This window comes from Vulpes vulpes, chromosome 15 (genome assembly GCF_048418805.1).
Source record: "Vulpes vulpes isolate BD-2025 chromosome 15, VulVul3, whole genome shotgun sequence".
NCBI classification, from domain to species: Eukaryota; Metazoa; Chordata; class Mammalia; order Carnivora; family Canidae; genus Vulpes; species Vulpes vulpes.
The window spans coordinates 62,838,480-62,858,257 of NC_132794.1; positions in this window are offsets into that span (position 1 = coordinate 62,838,480).

The following is a 19,778-nucleotide window of genomic DNA, read 5'->3' on the forward strand; positions in this document are numbered from 1 at the left end:
TTTCCAAGACTGAAATGTACAAGCTTCACCGACGCTCCTGACACGCCGTACAATTACTTAATGGTTATCAACAGGATGCTGTGTCCTGGCCAAACTAAACAGCCCCTGGTCTGGTGATCCAGGGAGAGCTGGAAGCATGCAATCTGTGAGTTCTGCGAGAGTTCTGGGTTTGGAAAATGCCCACCAGTGTCTGTGAGTCAGAAGGATGACTCAGTGGTTGGTTTCCACCTCTCCTGTCACCCCTTCCATGAGCCTCGGTTTACTCACCTGCAGCAGAGTTGGGTGAAGGAGATGAAATGGTGATCTCCCATGGCAGGGCTGTGAGAAATAATTAGAGAAACATTGCAAAGTGTTTGAATGAACAAATTCATCTGAAAAACCATTTGAATGGGTCTCTGGGGAACAACAAACGGACTTTTACAAGTTCACAGTTACTTAGCTAAGATCAGGTGATGATATTTTATTTCAGGAAAAAGAAAACACCATGTGCTAGCCTAGTTGCTCATGCTTGGGCCGAGCGAGGGACATCTGGGAGGAGGGAGGTGAGGGCTGCCCGGGCTCGGCCCCAGCCCTGGGAGGAGCCTTCACCCCTTCCGGCCCCAGGCTGGCGCGGAGTCTCCACCAACACCCGGGGTCCTGGCATCCCCAGGCCCAGATGTCAGGCTTCTCCTGACATGCCCTGCTATGGCACACTCTCAGCCGCATGTCTCCTTCCTGGATTTTCATTTTCTCTGCTTTCGTCTCTTTTTAGAATATTATCAAATGCAAATGCCCCATAAAAGCTCAATATTTAGTTTTGGCATATGTGGGAGCTGACCAAAAGCATTTATCTTCTTCACTTCTCCATTTTCCAGATTATTCATCAGGAATAAGAGGGTCATTATGTCCTATTTGGCAAATATATTTTTACTTTTTCTCTCTCTCTTTCTTTCTTTCTTTCTTTCTTTCTTTCTTTCTTTCTTTCTTTCTTTCTTTCTTCTTCTATGATTTCCAGGATTCCTAGTTCTGGGGATAAGGGAGCTCAGCATGTAGCTGCAGATAATCCATGAGGCACAGAAGCCCATCATCAATCCCAACAGCTCAGACGGAAATACTTACGGTGCTTTATCCCAAGTCATAGAAACTGCTCTGCTCTATACCTGAAAAGGCATACCTTCATGCCCCTACCAAAGGGGTCTTCCATGGCTAAGTGCCTATGTCAAGTACCTGCGGCTGTGAGAGTCTGGGAGGATGAGGAGGGGCAAATCCGCTTCTGTCTGCCTGGCTGGTGCTGTGGCCCTGCTCCTGCTCCTTGGGCTTGTTCAGTCCCTGGGAGATGGGCTGAGGGTGGGAGACCCAAGGCTGGGCTGGCTATGCAGTTCCAGCTGTATTCTTTTTGGCTCATCACTCCTCTGGGCCTCAGTTTATTCATAAATAGGTGGGAGAGGCTGAGACCAAATCAATGGATTTAAACATGTGGCTTTTACATTTTTTCATCAGTAGAATCTTTTTCTCATTGCAAGAAACATATAAAGGTGGAGCTCCCCTGCTTGGAGGTGGGTGGGAGGGCTTGCCCACTAGCTCCAGGGCCCAGGCTGGGGACGGTGGAGGACATGCCTGCTCTGGTCCCTTCCAGCTCCCATGGTCTGTGATTCGGGAGCCGTAACCCCCGACTCCAGTTGAAGATGTAAGAGAGGAGTAAGGAACCAGAGCACCATCTCGTTGCCCCGTTGGCCCGGCATCCCTGCCTGCCTCCACTATTCCAAAGCAACTGGTGGAAGGCAGGATCCTCCGGTTCTGACACACCTTATGTAAGGGGGGCCAGCCCCCCCCCCAAGCCTGCTGCCACTGTCTTCTTCAGCCTCCCAGTTTCTGAGGCCCTGCAGATGTGAAGGCTGACCTGGGACCAGGGGGAAGGTTGCTGGTGACCTCATAGGGGAGGGGATCAGAGGAGACTGAGCTCATCTGAGCCAGGCCACAGAGTCAGGGCTGGGGACAGCTGTGAGAACAGAGGGAGGGCACCCAGCGCTCCAGTCAGGAGGCAGGAGGCTCTTGCTCCTTCTGTAACTTCCAGGTGGCACCTGCTTTCCCGCACAGGCCTTGTTGTGGTGGACAGCCGGGGTCAGGGGCGGCGGGGGGGTGGGGGGAGGCTAGAAGAATGCCTGGTTGTTTTGTTCCTTTCCACTAATTCCTCATCCTGTCCTTCTCTCCCACCTCCTCAGACTTTATAGGAATTTTTGGTTATTCAACACATGCTTTTTCCTGTCAGACCATATTTCATGTCTCACATTCCACCCCGGGGGGCCTAGGTTAGCAGAGCCCTGCTGCCCCGGTTAACCTAGGTGAGATATTAAAGTCCACCCGCCCCGGGAGGCACCCACCACCGTCCCAGAGCCGCGGGTTCTCTCCCTGGTGAAACGGAGGTGATAACAGTTCTCATGGTATTTTCAATTAAAAATTCCTGAAATGTTTCCAACATCAGCCAGCCAGAAAGGAGGGTGATAGAGAACAAATGGTGACAAGGAGAGAAAGAGGGAAAGAGAGAGAGAGAGAGAGAGAGAGAGAGACAGAAGGGGTGGGGGGTGGAGGGGGAACCACCACATGAGAGGAGCCAGAAGTCAGCAAGGGAGCCAGGGGAGACCAGAAGCCAGAAAATCGAGGGCGAAAAAGCTGCCAGAAGAAAGAATGGAGAAAGGGGGCAGATTAAGCAGCTAAAGTAGAATGGGAGGCCCGGGAGAAAGCAGAGCCTGTGTGTGGAAAAACTGAAACAGCCAAAAGATAAAGCGCTTTGGCTCTAAGTCAAAAAAAGCGCAACAAAGTAAGCTGGCACTTTCTTGGCATTCATTAGCCAACTTTCACGTAGCGTCCTTAATCATCCTTCCTTTATTGTTCTTTATTATCATCTTTATTATACTGACCAGGGGGGCCCATCCCCCAAATGTACCTGAAGCCACAGGGCAGGGACTCCCCGAGGCCTGAACCCTTTAGGCAAGGAGGACAATTTTATCCCAAAGGCTTTTGTTGGCTTTCGAGCAATCCCGGAGAGCTAAGCCCAGGCCTGGCCTCCTAGGCAGGTACTTGACAAATCCATTTGTCCAAACCGATGTGGTCACCCATCCTGTCGGGGAGGGAGGTCCACAGGCAAAGATAAACAGGAGAGGGACGGGGAAGGGCCGTTATGTAACATTCCCAAACACACCACTTCAGAGAGCATGCGGAGGAGGAAATGAGAACCAGTCATTTCAAAGGCAAAAAAGCAAACTAAAACCCCCACAGGCACCCACTTCCACACAGAGCTGCGCAGAGGACGGAAGTCACTGGATCAACAGGAATCACTGCCACCGGGAAGCTGCCTGTGGAATCCTCTTGAGGAAATGGCCCCAGAAATGGTTTCCTCCAAAGAGTGTGGGGTCCTCCTCTGGCGTCCCCCCAGCCCTGGCAACTGTGCCACCCACCACCCAGAGACCCCGGCATAGACTATCTGGCCTCCTCCTCCTCACCCCACCATTGTTGCTCATCACCATGTTCTGGGAGCACTTCTCTCCTCCTCTGCAATCACCTGGCCCACGCCACCACCCCTCTCTCCCAGGGTAGGGCCTGGTTGTAGCTTCCCGATGGCCTCCCTGCAGCCACTCCTGCCCCCCCCAATCCATTGCCCACCCCATAGCTAGTAGATCTACACATGTAACTCTCGTGGCATCTCACCAGGGAGAGCCTGCCCGTGGTTTCTGGCTGTCCTGGAATCAAGTCCAACAGGGTGAGCGTGGCCATAAGCCGTTGGCATTGGCTCCCGCTCCAACTCCGCCCTACAACTCCCCCACTCTGCGCTGCCGGATGCCCGGCCAACTCCTTATCCTATCGACACCCCAATTCCTTTCTGCACACCAGGGTCTCTCTTTTGTGTGCCATTGGACTCACACTTAGAACTTGCTGAGGAAAAGGGAAGCTAAAGGGGTGGCCATGCGGTCTCTCGGGCTGGTGGGCTTCTCTGCCGGTCTGTGCTCTTTGCCTCCCGCGTAACTGCAATACATCCTGACATGAGGGCGCACCAGGCCATCCGGGGTCCTTGGAAAGTCCCCAGTGGCACCCGGGCCTCCTGACCACCACCACCACATCTGTTCCCACTGACAGGCCGCACCCTCGCTCTCGATGAGTTATAAGCAGTTGTTTTCCTGCAGGTTTGAGAGAACTTCCCCAAGCCATACCCAGTGGGAGTGGGGCAGTTCTGACTTAAGCTAATTTGCCCCTTGGGCTGGAGCGAGGTTCGGGTGTAAGGCCTCAGACTAGTGTTTGAGGAGATTCTGCTCCTACTCCTCCACCCTTGCTACCCCTTCAAGCATCTTTGTACCTACTTCCAATCTTCTTGAGCACCCCACATTCAAAGCTATTATAGATGGAATAATTGCGTCCCCCAAAAATCCTATGTCAAAGCCTTAACCTCTAACATGATGGCAATGGGAAGTGGGGCTTTGGGGTGTGATTAGATCCAGATGAGGTCGTGGGGTCCCCATAATGAGACTGTGCCCTTTTAAGAAGAGGAAGAGACACGGGAGCTCCCTCTCCACGTCCACACACTGAGGACAGGCTGTGTGAGGGCGCAGGGGGAAGGTGGCCATCTGTCGCCAGAAAGAGGGGCCTCACCAGGCAGCGAACCTGCCAGCACCTTGACTGGCCTTCTAGCCTCCAGAACATGAGAAATAAATGTCTGCCATACAAACCACTCAGTCCGTGGCATTTTATCGTGGCGACCTAAGCTGACTAAGGCAAAAACCCAGTCTGCATTCCTCAGGATTCTCACACTCTCGACAGGACCTCAGAGCCCTAGCCTGTCCACCGTGGCCCTGGCTCAGCGCTAGCAGATGCTAATGGGCCATTCCCTTCCCAGGCTTCTCCCCACTCAGAGGGACAGAGTGATAAGTGACCACTTCATTCCTGGGGTACACTCATTGCTGGTTTCTCTCAAAATCACCTATGCTCATGTGCCATATGCAAAGTAAACTTTTTTTTTTTTTCCTGAGGATGCCACTCTGTGGTCTATGATGAAAACCTATTTTTATTTTCTACTTACATGACTTTGATTTTGTGAAATAGCTCTGGTCTTTTTATCCTGTATGCATTTTTGCCTCCTCCCTGAATTGTGTTCGTTACAAAGAGTTCCTTGCCTCAGCCCCCCACCCCGCATTGGCTGAGACTCACTCTTCCCCCCATTCGGGATGGAGGGCACTATCTTCACATCATTTCTCTGTGATGCCCCCAGTTTCTCTCTGGAAAGTGAGAGAGGGTTTATTTTAGATGTTCTCTGCAGGCATGGTTTTCCTTTGGACTGGGATATTCCTCCCTCTCCAGTTCATTTATCCAACTGCCTTCTGTTGTCTTCTCCTTTTCAGCCCAAATTTCTTCGGGGAGTTCATTCATCCATTCTTCCATTCATTCCTTACTCTGTACTGGGCCCCATGTCAGACATCGGGAATAAAATGAGGCAAGACAGGCATGTCCCTTGTGGAGATCGCCGTCTTGTGGGAGCAGCTAGTCAAGCTGGTGGGCATAGGAGTACAGCTGTGACGAGCTTGGGAATTGGAGCTAGTTAGGAGGGGTCAGGGAAACTGTATTAGACAACAGGAGAGACACGAGCATTTCCAGCAGAAGAATAACCCATGCAAATGTTGTTTGTCAGGAGGCAAAGCACATATCAGAGCTGGAAAGAAGGCTGGGGTGGTTGGGGCAGAAAGTGCAGCCATGTTCCAGTATGAGTTTGGGGAGGGAGGGAAGGTATAATATCCAGGACTTTGAAAAATATGCTATGGAGCTTGTTTTGATTCTAAGAGCAAAGAGCCATTGAGGTTGTATGTGTGGGATGGGGGGTGGTGGGTGGGAGTAGAAGGGTAGAGGAGTAGAGGTGAGGGAGTAGGGGGTGGCATAATCAGGCTTTCCTTTGAGGCTAAGCACTCTGGCTGCCTTTATAGAATGGATCCCAGGGGTCCCATAGTAGAGAGATAGACCTGGTAGGGGAGCTTTAGTGCTGCTGGCAGAAGAGGATGATTCTGCTGGAGATGAGGGCTGTAGAGGTGCAGGTACTTAGGGAGCAGACTCACGGGGATCTGGTATGTAACTGATAATGGGGAATGTGGAGTATGAGAATGACTTCTGGGTTATTGGAAGCTAGATCCAATAGCTAGCTTGGGTCTATTGGGTCTATTGTGGGGAGGGGGGTCGTGGTGTGCTGAGATGGGTAGGACCACAGTGGTGCTCTGAGATGCACAATAGGACCTGGTGTGGGAGGGCAGATTGTAAGTGCTTCCTGTACAAACCCACCTGGCACTTAGTGCTGTTGGAATGAATCATTATCTGGGTAGTTATGTGTTTATTGTATGAATTTTCTGGAAATTATTATCTCCATGAGGGAGGGACTTGAATTGGTCTTATTCACCAGGAAATCCGCAAGGCCTGACTTGCTGGCATTCAACAAATGTTTGCTGAATAAATTAGTGACCATCTGCCTCATTCTATCTGCCCATGGGAAATCACCATCTGAAACATCCACCATTTCTGTAGCCTCCATGCGTCCCAAACAGAATTTGTTACTAACTTCACATGTTGGAGTTGAAAAGCACTGGGCTTAGAGTCAAAAGATCTGGGTTGGAATCCCACTAGTTATGTGCTGTGCTAGCAAAAGGTCTATAGACAAGTCAGAAATATTCAGAAATATGTTCCCTCTGGGGTAGAGCAACCTGGAAGCCAGGCCAGTCAGAATATAAACACAGTGAACCGAGAAGCAATAATTATTGTTCTGACGGTGTTAGCTCTAACATTCTACGCAATGGCTCATTTTATTTCCTTATATTTCATTTTATCTTTTATTATTTCTTAATGGTGAGGTCCTAGAAGAACCTCAGAATAGATCAGGGATCTCCAAGAAGGACCTGAGTTTTTCTCCAACAGTGCGGCTATTTCAAAAGGAATTTCTCTAAGAGGCATTTTTCTCCAAGAGACATTTGCTCTCATCATTCTTTCCTTGGGAAGAAGTCAGAGGTCAGAGGGGTCAGGGTGTGAGCACTCGGTGATGAGGGGGAAGGGGCGAGCACTGACCCAGCCTCGGGAGCTGGTTCCCAACCCAACCTGCCGTATGACTATGGACAAGCACCTGTTGCTCTCAACGGGCCCTAGTTCTGTCCTTAGAGAATGAAGTCCTTGCACTAAGTTAATGCTTATTCCCAGGGTGAAACTATGTATTGGAGGGTGTTGCACAACCAGAAGAGGTGGTAGTTTTACAAGACCAAAGTCAAGGAGGGCCAGAGCTGGTGCGATGAGGTTGTTGACCTGAGACATGAGGGAGCACAAGTTCAAATCTCCAGTTGCCTGGGGTCATTTCTGCTAACTCATCAATAGGGTGCCCCCTGAGCCCAATGTGAAGTTGGTCCCCCATTATTTCTTATCATAGGATCCTACATTAGGAATAAACCATAAAAATTACACAATTTTTAAATTAAATACTGATTATGTTTTAAACATGTCTCTGCCACTAGGCTCTAAGTTTTGTTAAATGCCTGTTCTGTATGAAGAATTTAGCACCCAGCCTACCAGACACAGATCAAGCGAAGGTCTTTGATGGATGGATGATTGGATGGGTGGATGGATGGACGGATGGATGTGTGAGCGAGTAAGCATGGAAACAGTTCCTCAGCATCAATATGCCCTATGATGCTGGAATGGCTTCTATCTTCCCCAATAATCACTCACCCTCCCTGTGGGAGGGGGACCAGAGGTAGTCCCTGGGAGAAAGACTCAGAGCTCCTCTGGCTTGTTTGCCAGACTCGGTGATGGCACTCTTCCCTGATCTTGGGACTCCCATCCTGACAGTCTGCTTTTCTGATTAGAGGGGTAGAAATTGGGCCAATCCTGACAACCACTTCAGGAGGACCAGCTGTCACCCAATTTCTTGTTTGCCAGAAGTTTGCCAAGACCTCTAAGACCATGGTTCTTACACTGATAGCAGCTCCATAATTTTGTTCTTGGCTCTCAGGCCTGTGTTGAGCACTTTGCAAACATTGTCATCCATTCTCCCAAGCCACCCTGTGACATAAATGCCTTTCTTACCTTCATTTCCCAAATGTGGCCACTGGGGCAAGAAGGAGACTTTCCCAAGTTTGTGCAAATAGCAACGGGTTGAGCTAAATTTGGATCCGGGCAGTCTTGGTATAGACACCATGCCCGTACCCATTAAAATCGATTTCTTCTTGTCCTAAGAGTGTGTTCCTTTCCATTGAATTCAGCTCCAGCTGTGAGATTTCTATTCTAGGGTTCACATTGGGTCTCCAAGTAATGCCCAATTGCAAAGCGAGCGGGTGTGGAGAGGGCTGCCGTGTCCTGGGGAGAGGAAATATTTTGATTTTTGAGTGTCAATGGTGCATACAAGTTCTACAGATTGTCCTCCAGGGGCTGCAGGCTGTACTTCCAGGAAATGCTCAAGTGTCTGCTCTGGATGCAATCAGCTCAAGGAGGAGGGGCAGGTGTGCTCTGCCCCGGAATGCCAGCTTTGGGCACAGGGCAGTGGTGACTCCCACAACCGTGGCTTTCCTGACAGAAGGCCTGATGCAGAAGCTCTGCTGCCGCTGAGGTCACCTCTTTTCCACTGCATTTAAACAATGAGGATTAAAAAAAAATCAAATTTAAGAATTAAATCCAAAAAATGTGCCAAACAGCTGACTAGATAGTATATTGAGGTTTGATGAGCATTTTATAAAGCTCTACATTTCTTAAAGTAACTGAAATGCTCCCAAATTAGTGCTTTTAACTCCTTTATTTTAATTGCTTGGAGTGAAATAAACTCTCGACCAAGCCTGGAACCATTATGCTGTTGTTTCTCCTGTTTGTATCAATCTTACAGCTGTTGCTTTGCTAGGATTAATTTGTCTCTGAGGGGTTTCAACACTATCCTCCCTGGTGTATTTGCAGAGCCCATAATGTCATGTAATCGGGACCATGTTATTTTTGTCTGAATCTCTAGGAGTGATGTAAGAGGAAAAGGAAACTAGCTAACTCCCAACCATTTGACTGACCAAAGGTTAAATTAGTCTTGGCCTTTCCCCAGCTGGACAGAATGCTGCTCAGTCAAACATTTATTCCACCCAGCAGAATGGAAGTCCTCTTCCTTTCTCCCTGAATTGTTTTCCTTAGATATCCTTCCCCCTTCGTGCCCCTAAATAATACACCCATGTTCTGGACCCCCCTTCCCCGCCCCCCATCTTCACATTGTTCATTATGGATTATTAACACTGGGGTGAACTGTGTAGAAAAGTCAGACAAAGTGGAAATAGATCCTGACGTCGGAACTGGAAACAAGTTATTCTCAAGAAAGTCTTCAAGCTGTTAGGAGGCTATTAGGAGGAACCACTGCTTGCCCCTTGGACTCATCACCAGTGCGGACACCCAGCTGGGCCCGGATCTCAGGAACACCCTGATGACTTTGACAGTAGCTTCTTCTGAAGCTGCCACACAGGGCAAGCCAAAATCCCCACTCAAGCCTAGTAGTTCGTCCTCTTGTAGGGCACATAGACATATAGACCTTCACTCTATCAAACTTACTCTTCCTGCAAGTATAGGAAGCTCTCTTGGGGCCTGAGGGTGGATCCTGAAAAGTTATCATTTCTCTATCGGCATTCTCTGATGTGTACTTGAAGACATTTATGGGTAAGAGTTGGGGCTATTGAGTGACATGTGATGCCAAGTCCAGGGAAATAGTTACATTTCTTTCCAGCATTTTTCTTTAGTTGGCAAGCAGAAATTCATCCAGTGGCAGACTAAATCTTTCTGAAAGAGTGTCTCTTCTCCCAGAAGTGGGGGGACACTGTGGTAGAGGGCCTCTGGAGCTAGAAGAACTGTAAAAGCAATAGCAAGCATATATTAAGACTTCACCAGGTGTGGGCCAAGTGCTTTCTGCTCATTACTTCCTTTAGCCTGGATAGCAATCTCAGGAGGCAGGTCCTTTTGTGTTCCCCATTTTCAGAGAAGGAAATTGAGACTTTGAAAGTCTGTGTCACAGGCCTAACATCACAGGGGCAGTAGGACACCAGTCTGGGATCGTTGGGACCGGCTTCCTAGGCTGCTCCATACTGCTTCCCCAAGGATGGGCTGGAGACTCAGTCTCAGTCCCTTTCTTCCTGAAATGGGAGCAGTAAGATTCGTCTTTCCTACAAGAGTGGTTTTAAGACTGGAGTGAGGCACATGTGAAAAGAACAGGGCTGTGAGGCAGCATGCAAATGTTTTGGATTTTATTTTTATGGCTAAGAAATGATGAGCACCAGGGTCCCATGCCTCACAAGCTTCTGTTTATGGTCTGAGCTCTTATAATTTATGGGACAGTTTTTGGTGATGGGGGCCCATGTGATGGCAGTGGAGATATTTCAATTCTTAATAGTCAAATGTGAAAAAAAAAGTAGGAGCAGGAAGACAGGAAAGGAATCTAAGAAAACAAGGGCAACATGGTGGCCGGGAGACAGAAGACAAGATGTTGAAGAACTAACCTTCGCTCAGTTACTTTCCCTCTTACCTCCTGGCCTGAAGTCCATTTGGCCGTCCTTCATCCAGTCCGATTCTGTCAAGTGCATTCCCCAAAGAGCCCTCATATCAGGCTTCTCTTCTTCCTCTTTGTCACCGATTTGATTCTGGTGCCCATGACCACTCACCTTGACTTTGTCACGGCTTGCTACCTGCTTTCTATGCCTCCAGTCTTATCTTCTTCCTCCATCTTGCCATCAGAAATCTGCTCTTCAAAGGCTACACCATCCCTTGAAAAATAAATCTAAATTTTGAGCATGAGTCACTCTACTTTTGATGATTCAGACCCTGCTAGAACCTGCACACTCAGGCCAACCACATATCTCAAGTCTATATTCTGGCCACATTGAACCATGAGCCACTGCACATGCATGATATTTCCCCTATGCTTTTAAGATTTGAGAGGTGGGAAAGATGTCCTTCCCTTCCTTATCCAGCAAACTCTTATGCATCCTGCAAAGTCCAATTCATGGACTATCCTTCATTGTATTTTGATGGCACTATCAGAACTATCCAATAGTTTTATAATTATTTAACACCTGTCATTCTTCCTCAGGGTTTCTTACATGTGGGAACCATTTATTAGTCTCTATAAATCCCCTGTCTTGGTGTCTGGCACATAGAAGGCACTTGTCTGAAAAGATGAAAAAACTTCTAAGATTGGGGTTGGATTTGTGCAAAATGGTTGGTTCTTCCTCTTCTCTTCGCTCAGTTCCCTGGCTGTGTTTTCCTACAAATTTTCATGAATTTTCCAACAACTATAGTGATTATATTCATGATGTGGTATGGCTATTTCTGATTCTTCCTGAGTCGGGGAAGTGGGTGGTATGTAAAATATCTTAAAGCAAGCAAGAAAAAATGCTTTTTTTTAAAAAAATGAAATTTATATCCAAACAAACACTTTTCTTGACCTCTGAAGGTCTTGGAAAAGAGTTTGATTCAGTGCAAGGTTTGAACAAAATCTCTGCCAGCAGATTAATCCAGGAAAATGGACCTCCACAATTCCCTTATTCTGCTCTTCTCATTGGTTTAACAAGAAGGATTGGAATGTCGTTGACAACACTGTGTTGTTATCCAAAGGAGCAAGATTCGGAGCTATTCTTTCCATCAAAAAGAAACAATACAAACTCTGCAAGCAGAGGCATATTTCTGCTATTTTTTCATGAAAACCTATTCCAGTTCAGTGGGTTAACCACAGTTATTTTGGAGATACATTATATTAAGTATACAAAGCCAAACATCATAGACATTTTAATTGTTCTAGTTGATATTCATTGATCTCTCTCTCTCTCTCTACATATATATATATATCAATAGATATATCATTGAGATATATACATCAATATATATACATATCGATGTATGTATATACACACACACATATTTGTTCTGAATTTTCCCCACAAATCAGCCTACATAATAATCTAAAAATAGAAATAGATTAAACTTTTAATTTGTACTAGTCTGATTGCAAAGGGGAATTAAATCATGCGTGGTTAAAAGCAACAGCAGCAACTTCAGCCAAGTTAAAATGAATAATTTCCACAGAAATCTTCCCTTTAGAAATATTTCTTGGTCCTAACCAGAATCCTAGATAAAACAATTTATTTTCTGGGAAGTTACTATACTAGCAACAGTTATCTGGTTCAGTGATTCCCAAACACCAAACCCCAAATTAGTGGAGGGCAGGTGGCATATGGATCTGGAAAGGAGATTTTCAAAAGTGCTATTCCCAGACCCCACCCAGATCCATACTGATTCGACATGCCTCGGGGGAGACTGGAGACCTATACTCCTGCAAAGCCCCAATTGACTTTGACACAAAGTTGGGTCTGGGATCCACTCCCACTCTATCCCTTACCTTGCACAGATGTAACTTAAAGTCACACCTTCATAATCATAAAGGTGGCAGCTCTGTCCAGGGACCCAGAAGGTGTGTGGCAATGCCCTGCACATTGGTGTTCCTTGGCAAGAGCGACAGGTTAAATGAAAATGTGTTTGCCACTCAGAGAGCTGGGGTTTGGTGTCCATGGATCAGGTCATAGCCTCTTCACATGTAAATGATTTGTCACAGATTACTTTGGAGTTATTCTATTGTGCAAGCGAACTGGAATAGTCTAAGTAAAACCACCCTTCAGCAGCCTCTGCTCTCACGAATCCTGAAGTTTTTCTCAAATTGGGGTGAGAAGGATCAAGTCTTTCAAGCTAGAATCTTCTCTTCTACCAATTCTGGTACAGATCTGGCCCATGGATCTAAAAGCAAGGGCCTATTCTATGAGATCGATCAACAGAAACCAGAGACCTCAGCCTGTTGGCCAAACTGTAGATCAGAGCCTGACTGATGGACAAACTCGCTGGGGAAGCTCCTCAAGGGTGAATGAGAGTGCAGTTACCTTAGAAGTAAAGGCTGGACCCTTTGATTCGGCAAGCTGGATCAAGCAGAAATGTAGCAAGTTATCAGGGCACGGCTATGTCCAAGGCAGCAGGTGACCAACGGGCATCAACTCATTTCCTTCCATACGAATCATTAAGCATTTTAGAAGTCCTTCTTTGTCATCAGATATGCATAACAGATTTTAAAGAATATTTTAAACGTTTAAATGATCTCATCCACAAAAATGGGAAAAAAACGGTTTAAAAAAAATCATTCCAACTCTATGTACTATTCCCACCTAGGCAGAGAAAGTAATTTAAGTTTGGAAAAAGGTAATTTCATCTTTATCTTCATTTTTCTTTTAGTATAAGTTAGAGTGGGTAGATAGAGATTTGTATTTCTGCTTTTCAGTAGTTCCTTGATTTCTTATTATAAAATGAATTTCAACAGAGGGAGGACAATTACAGATAGAACATTAAGTAGCGTGAACCCAAAGGTTCAGGAGGATTACTCTGTGAGGAGAGACCATTTCAAAACCTCAACAAATCTAGGGCATCTAGGTGGCTCAGTCAGGCATCTGCCTTCGGCTCAGGATTGATCTGACGGTTCTGGGATCAAGTCCTGCATCGGGCTCCCTGCTCAGCGGGAAGTCTACTTCTCCCTCTCCCTCTGCCCTTCCTCCCTGCTTGTGCTCTCTCTCTCAAATAAATTAATTAATTAATTAATTAATTAATTAAATCTTAAAAAAACCCTCAACAAATCTTATAAGTTTCACCCTTTACCCAGCTTAACCCAGACATTATTATTCTATCTAGAGCTATATAGAGACAAACCCAAGAAGCATTGTTCTTCAAGGTGAAATGAACCTAAGCAAGGTCCTTCTCCAGTCGCTTGTTTACAGATGGGGCACCATGACCCCGAGAAGCTGTGTCCTGTCTCATGCCACAGGGGTGTTAGTGGCCATGCTAGCTCAGAACATAAGGATCCTGGTAACACACTGACTGTGTGGCCCTTCCTTCTCAACCATGAATCACTGACCCTGGAAGGAGAGAGTAAGACAATTGTGCTACTTACATGTATTTCCTCAATGCTGACAATGAACTCTGTCATGGCATAGTCCTGTTTTCAGGATCTCCAATTTCTCCCCAGTGTCAAGAAATCAGCAGTTTGTAAAAGGGCAAATTTCCTGTACCCTGTTCAAGGGCAAAGGTAGTATCTGAGTGGCCAGCACAGGTTCTATCCTCTTTAGTAGATGTCAAGAACAGAGCCTATGAGGATTCATTCTCTGTCTGGTAACCACCTTATTCTCCACTTATCCTGCAGGTCAGAGAACAGGTCCTAGCTCTATCTTTCCACCCTGAGGATGCCCCATGGATGCCCACACAGGGCGGCTGCAATGGAGTATAGACACTATCTTTCTGGTTTCCCTCTCCCTTTCTACTCTTTCCCTCTTTCTTTCTGATAATTTTCCCCGGACCCAGATAGCTAAAGTGTAAGGTGTCCTGAATGAGTCCCACACCATATGTTAGTAGCTGAAGGCTTCTCTCCACTTCATCTCATACTGGGGACATCGGCAGCACAGCCAACCACCAATAGGAGACCTTGCCATCTGAGTTTCCTTAAGTTGCTAATTTGGTAAACTTTCCACTAATAATGCATTTCCATTTTTTTTAAGTTTCTTTCAGTGGCTGCATGAGCACATTTTACCCTCAAGGTTGTGGTGTGATACTCTTTCCTTTTCCTTTTTAGTGATTTATCTGTGATGGTTGCCCTGACGGTCAGACATTATCCTGTTATTGGCGTCCAAGCTGTGACAACAATGTGTAGGTTCTCCACCGACTCTAAAGGAAATTCACCCCACAAACAAGCTTTTAAAATACTAGTTCTTGTTGGTGGCACTCGTTGGTTGTTACTACAAATGTACCTGAGTATTAATATAAACCTATTTTTTTTATGGTGGAGAGTTTGAAAAATCTTTTGGCTTACAAAGAGCTATTCCCTTGACATCCACCGGCCTCACCAACTGGCTGGAGTTAGGAGAGAGCTGTTGCAGTAAATCCCGTGTACTGATGGGTGTGCTCAACTGCTGCTAGAGATGCTCAGATGCTACAAAAGGAGGATGTGTCCCTACTGCTCTCCCAACTGCAGTTAAAAGATGGCAGATCTGTACCAGAATAACAAAAGCACTCAGATGCTATTGTGAGAATTTGGTTGCCCAAAGTCCTCCAGGAGGTCGTGGGAGTCTGAGAGCCTACTGGATGGAGAGGCCAGGGTCCCATCCATCACCTTCAGAGCAACATCCTGGGTTGGGGTGCTTCCCCGGTGAGCTCCACAGGGCAAACAGGCATCTCATTTGCATATCTTTGTTGCACTGTTGCATTTTGCACGTCACCACCTGTTTTCTCAAAGGTAGAAGTTCATTAAAATATCCTCCAGCGGACCTCCTTCCCAGGAGATAGAGTTTTCCTTTTCCCACAGGACCTTCTTCCTGGGCCAGCCCTTACCTTCCGGAAGCCCAGGCAGCTCTTTCTCTTAAGGAAAGAGCGTCCCACTCAGAAGCTTCTCCTTTGTTTTCTGAGCCCCTCCTTCTCATTTATATCAAAGTTTAGGTCTTCCTGGACATGCCTATGGTACTCTGCCTCGATTAACTCATGCCTCGATTAACTCATGCCTCGATTAACTGTGTGGCTTAGGGTTAAGTGCTTGATTATATTTACAGAAACTTTTGGGTGGACAGTGGGTGTGACCAGATGGACAATCAACAGATCTCTGCAGATCCAAGCTCCGCAGTTGAAAGCTAAGTAACTTTGTTCCCAGGGACTTCTTTCTGGATGCAATGAGCTCTGCCTCCCATGGAGAGAAGTATTTTTCTTTAATATTTCTATGTCACCTCCAGAGACTTCTGGACCTATCTACAGATGGCACCCTGTGAAGAGGAGCCCCAGACATAGTTCACCGGTGTTTGGATGAGCTTTTGAAACTTTTCTTAAAAGGTTCCTTGGCTCTCCGAATCAAGCTGTATTTATTTGCCACCCCAAACTAGTATAAAAGTATAATAGTTAGAAATTACGATCACTGTTTCATAATGACACTTTTGACCTTTAATATAGCTTGAGTGGAAATATTTTTCTATGGGAATGGTAACTATATTTTCTGAAACAAACATCAGGATGCAGACTCTGTCAATAAGTCAAGGTGTTTGAAGATGGTTCTGCCAAAGAATAGCTGAGATGTGCACAGTAACTACGAAAATATATGTTCTCATAATGAATGTTTTAACCTGACTCTATCCCAACTCCACAAAAACAAAAACAAGATTCCAAGCTTTTCCATTGTTTTTTTTTTAAGTTAATTTTAAAGTTGTCACTTAATTTTAGTAGAAAGTTAAATCCTCTCTAAAACTCTCGGGCATTCTGCTTAAGCTGGAGTCTCAGCTTCCCCCTCTGTAATCCAGGGATAATGATGATTCCTGCCCTGCAGAGTCTTGGGGACTAAATAAGATAATATGTGAAAATGCTCTGCCATGCAAATTTACTTGTGAGTGATTTATTTCCTTGGAGCATTGACTGGGAACAAGTAAATCACCATAATCACCATTTGCCTCTGTCCACAAGTGAAATATTCATGCCATGAGATAGGCTTTTACCGGAGCTGTACTTTTCCTAAGGAAGCCTGGTGATGTGTGTGTAAAGAGACATTCACGTTTTATAGGCACAGAAATAAAGCTGAGTCTGATTGCTTTGATGCCTTGGAGAATATGATTTTGTATTATTAGAATACTAAATGTTGGGAACCAGTGTAAAACTCACTAACTGTGTTGCTTGGACAAGCCATTGAATTTGTCTGGCCTTCCTTTCCTTATCTGTAGAATGACCATAGACTAAATGTGGACCTTCCCAACTCCACTGTGGGATGATTTTTGCTGACCTATTGTATGAAGGAGGGTAATGATAGGAAAAGCTACATAACTGACCCTTTCCACATGCCAGGCTCTCCATGGTTTATATCTGTTGGCTCATCTATCCTCACTTGCCCTTGGCAAGGACTATTATTATGTTTATATCAAGGATGAGGAAAACTAAGGCAAGGGAGGTTATGTGACTTGGCTAAGTCCACACAGTGAAAGTAGTGGAGCTGGGCTATGCACCCAGGCTGTCTGGGTTCAGAGCCAGTAGTTTCAACCGCACCCTATGCTGAGATAAATTATATATACATTAGATTTGCATTCATTTAACTTATCTGTTTAAACTAATCTATGAATGTATTCTTAAAAGAAATTGAAACTTTCTTGCTAAAGTGAAAGTGCCCTATGACAACCCCATTCCTATGCCAAGCCCTTCCCCAGACATAACCACTGATAGACATTTGGTGTGAATCTAATGTGCACTATGGACATATATAGCATGTTTGTGTGTGCGTCTCAATCTACATGGCATCAAGCTTCATGCATTGTTCTTTAACAGCTTTCTTCACTTCGCATTATGTTGAAAAACATACTATTTTCCCTCTTCCTGGCACATGGAAAGGAGTCAATAAGTGTAGTTCATTCTATTGTAGAGCTACACAAAAGTATATTTAACCTGTCACTGTGAGACTGCACAGTCATGATTACTAGTAGGAATGAGGATCTTTTCATATACAAACTGGAGTGAGCTTTTATGTTTATTCTTCTGTGAATTACTTATTAATATTATTTGTCCAGTTTTCTATTGGCTCATCTCTTTCTTATTAGTTTCTAGGACCTCTTTATATATTCTGGATACTGATACTTTGTTACATATATTGCAATACTTTGTCCTAATCTCTTGGATGCATTTTTAAAAAAAGTTTTGTGTATTGAATGCTTTCTATGTACTAGGCTTTGACATGCATCGCCACTAATTCTTGTAATACTGCAAATTATGTGTTAGTCTCTCCCTCAGTTTCAGAGTAGAACAATATGAGTGGCAAAAGAGAAACATCTTGCCATCGGTCACACATAAATGGCACCAGGATCTCCAGGATTTGAAGACTGCCTGTTTAAATTTAAACCCATTCTTACTACCATTCTATTCAAATAGTTCCATGTGGCCAAATGCAATGATTATTTTTTTAAAGATCAGGTCATTCTTCTAATATACAAAAAATACAAATTTTTTGAACTTAACCGGCAAATTCCCCGATTTTCCATTAATGTTATTTGGTGTGACAATTATACAAGCTGGCCGTAGAAATATAAATCCAACCACAAATGCTTTGAAGGTAGTAGCCTAGTCTTATTCACGGTGCCAGGCCAGAGCCCACCACAGTACCTACCTCATGGAGGTGCTTGATGAAATGCAAGCTTCACTTGGTGGAGCTCCACAAGGTCCACATGGTGGACTGAATTCTACTTGCCTGGTGTTGTTGCCATGGAAGGATTCATGCTCTTCAGTATCCATGGGAATGTGTTTCCATTGGTGCATCCCCACCCTGGACTCTAGGCTGAGATCTATGTGAATAGATCCCACTTGCAGAGGGTTGGTCCCCTCTTCCTTTCTACTCATTGCTCCTCCTGAATTCCAGTGGAGTACCTGTGCAGTGCACTTGCCAGCCTGGAGCACTGGGGAAGCCTTGATCAAAATCAGTGTCTCAGGGTCATAGAGCAAAGAGGAAGTAGACTGTGTTACCAAGTTTCTCCTCATTTTTTTTAAACAATATTTATTTGTTTGTTTCACAGAGAGAGGGGACAAGCAGGGGCAGAGGGAGAAGTAGGCTCCCTGCTCAGCAGGGAGCCCAATGTGAGGCTCTATCCAGGGACTATGGGATCATGACCTGAGCCGAAGGCAGACACTGAACCAACTGAGCCACCCAGGTGCTCCTTGAGTTTCTCTTCAAGAGCTCCTATTCCAGAATATGCCTCACCCATGTCCTTGCAAGGTCCATTAGCATCTCAGAGAGTAGGGTAGCCATCATTTTTATTTGCTGTCATCAATTCCTGGTCACCTTCCCCTGCCTTCCAAATCATTTTTTAGAAAGATTTTATTTATTTATTCATGAGAGACACAAAGAGAGAGGCAGAGACATAGGCAGAGGGAGAAGCAGGCTCCTCATAGGGAACTTGATGCGAGACTCGATCCCAGATCCTGGGATCATGACCTGAGCAGAAGACAGACACTCAACCACTGAGCCACCCAGGTGCCCCTCCAAATCAGTCTTAAAGGCCCTGCAGGTACTTTCTACTTTGGTTACATACACTTAGGATCTACCCTTGCTTGATGGACAGATGTGTTCCCCTTGAGGCTGATTCCAAGTAACTCTGGGTTTTCTCTTCTTGCTTGTATCTGCACATTTTTTCCCCTAGAAGCTACTGTGCTAGAGAAAGTCTGTATGAGATTAAGATTCTGGGCTTTGGACATACCTCTGAATCTTCTAGCTGTGTGTCATACAGCAAAAAATGCCTGCTATGTAGTAGGCTACATGATAAATCATAACATTCTTTCTCTGGCCCCTTCCCTATACTCATCCTCTTAAAATCCTCTTTGGAAGCAGGGAGGTATTAAAAGAACTCAAATGTCACCTTCTCTATAAAATTTCCTCCCAAACTCAGCCTAGCCCCTGCTCACCTATCAAAATTGATCACTTTCCTCCCCTGCCTTGTCACTGCAGCTTTTCTCCTTCCTGGTACAGCTCTTATCCGATGCCACTAGAGTGAGTGGTTCATTTCTGTCTCCCACTTTAGACGGTAAGCTTCAGAAGACCAGCCCCTCTCACTCAGTAGGTATTCCCAGCACCTAGCATGCCAGCAGGGAGTGGTCATCCCACTGAAAGTATGAAGGAAAGACAGAAGGAAAAAGGAAATGGGGGAAGTGGGGCTGGGTTCTGGGGAGAGGGAGCAGGTACCAACAGAGCC